Here is a 2500-nt window from a genome sequence, read left to right on the forward strand (position 1 = left end):
ACAACCTTCCTCGCTCGCCTCATGCTCCTTGTCGTGTGCAGGTCCTCGAGGGTTGGTAGATTGCAGGCAATTACCTTCTCAGCAGTGTGCATGATACGCTGCAGTCTGCTCTTGTCCTTGGCAGTGGCAGCAGCGTACCAGACGGTTATGGAGGAGGTGAGGATGGATTCAATGATCGCTGTATAGAATTGCACCATCATTGTCTTTGGCAGGTTGCATTTCTTCAGCTGCCGTCGAAAGTACATCCTCTGTTGAGCTCTCTTGGCGAGGGAGCTGATGTTCAGTTCCCACTTGAGGTCCCGGCAGAGAATAGTGCCCAGGAAGCGGAAGGACTCCACAATTTTGACTGCGGAGTCTAACAGGGTGATGGCGGTGAGTGGGGCTGTATTCTTCCTGAAGTCCACAACCATCTCAACTGTCCTTAGAGCATTTAGCTCTAAGTTGTTCTGGCTACACCAGGTCACCAGGTTGTCAGCTTCCCACCTATAGTCAGACTCATCCCCACCAGAGATCAGCCCAATGAGGGTGGTGTCGTCCGACAAACTTCAAGAGTTTGACGGACAGATGATTGGAGGCGCAGCTGTTGGTATACAGGGAGAAGAGCAGTGGGCAAAGGACGCAGCCCTGAGGAGTTCCCGTGCTGATGGACCTGGAGTCAGAGACTTCTGTTCCCGGCTTAACGCACTGCTTCCTGTCAGAGAGGAAGTCTGTGATCCACCTGCAGGTGGAGTAGGGCACGTTCAGCTGGAAGAGCTTGTCCTGAAGCAGGGCAGGGATGATGGTGTTGAAGGCAGAGCTGAAGTCCACAAACAGGATCCTGGCGTAGGATGCTGGGGCGTCCACATGCTGTAGGGTGAAGTGGAGGGCCATGTTAACTGCGTCGTCCACAGACCTGTTGGCTCTGTAGGCAAACTGAAGGGGGTCCAGGAGAGGGTCTGTGATGGCTTTGAGGTGTGCCAGGAGCAGGCGCTCAAAAGACTTCATTACCACAGATGTAAGGGCGACCGGTCTGTAATCATTTAGTCCTGTTGGCCTTAGCTTTTTGGGCACAGCGATGATGGTGGAGGACTTGAGACAGGCTGGTACATGGCATGTCTCCAGGGAGGTGTTAAAGATGTTGGTGAACACCGGAGACAGCTGGCCAGCGCAGTGCCTGAGGGTGGCTGGAGAGACAGAGTCCGGCCCGGCTGCTTTGCGTGGATTCTGCCTCTTGAAAAGCCCATTAACTTCTCCCTCCTGAAAGGAGAGAGTCGTTTCTGTAGTATGGGTGGGGGATGGGGCCTCTTGGGTGGGAAGGGGTGGTTCAGGACAGTCCAATTGTCTTTCAAATCTACGGTAGAACTCGTTCAGGTCGTTGGCTAGGCGGGAGTCGTTAGTGGTGTGGGGCGCTCTGGGTTTGTAGTTGGTGATGTGCCTGAGCCCTTTGGCAGACAGAAGCAGCGTCGTTAGTAGAGAACTGGTGTTTTAGTGTCTCTGAGTACAGTCGTTTAGCCTCTCTCACCGCTTTGCTAAACCTGTTCTTCGACTCCTTGAATCTGTCTCTATCCCCACTCCTAAACGCTTCCTCCTTCTCCAACCTCAACCTTTTGAGCTTTGCTGAGAACCAGGGCTTGTTGTTGTTAAAGTTCACCCTGGTACGTGTTGGGATACAGCAGTCCTCACAGAAGCTGATGTACACAGCCTCTGTGAGTTCATCCAGACTATTGGTAGCAGTCGTGAACATATCCCAGTCAGTACAGTCTAAGCACGCCCGCAAATCTTCCACAGCCTCACTGGTCCACTGTTTAGATGTCCTCACAGCAGGTTTACAGAGTTTTAGTTGCTGCCTGTATGCACGAATCAGGTGGACCAAGGGAGTTCTGTGCGAGCCGAACAGCCCCGTGACCCACAAGAGAAACATCCCCGCCAAATTCGAGCGTTTGACGGGGTCTATCCGTGAAAAAATATTCACGTTTTTGAGTGCACATGCATTTCTGCTGCAAATGCCTCTGGAAGTTTCATGCCGTTCGTATGCCAATTGTGGCAACACGAAAATGACCCGTTTTCCCATTCCGAGGGATTTCTGTGCGACCCTAACAGCCCCGTGAGCCACAAGAGACACATCCCCGCCAATTTCTAGCGTTTCACGGGGTCTATCCGTGAAAAATATAGACGTTTTTGAGTGCACATGCATTTCTGCTGCAGATGCCTCTGGAAGTTTCATGCCGTTCGTACGCAATGTGGCAACACGAAAATGACCCCTTTTCCCATTCCGAGGGATTTCTGTGCGACCCTAACTAACAGCGCCCGTGAGCCACAAGAGAGACATCCCCGCCAATTTATAGCGTTTCACGGGGTCTATCCGTGAAAAATATAGACGTTTTTGAGTGCACATGCATTCCTGCTGCAAATGCCTCTGGAAGTTTCATGCCGTTCCTATGCAATGTGGCCACACAAAAATGACCCGTTTTCCCATTCCGAGGCATTTCTGTGCGACCCTAACAGCCCCGTGAGCCACAAG

This window comes from Petromyzon marinus, unplaced genomic scaffold (genome assembly GCF_048934315.1).
Source record: "Petromyzon marinus isolate PM22_M1 ecotype Great Lakes invasive population unplaced genomic scaffold, UKy_Petmar_22M1.pri1.0 PM_G_Scaffold_61, whole genome shotgun sequence".
Taxonomy (NCBI): domain Eukaryota; kingdom Metazoa; phylum Chordata; class Hyperoartia; order Petromyzontiformes; family Petromyzontidae; genus Petromyzon; species Petromyzon marinus.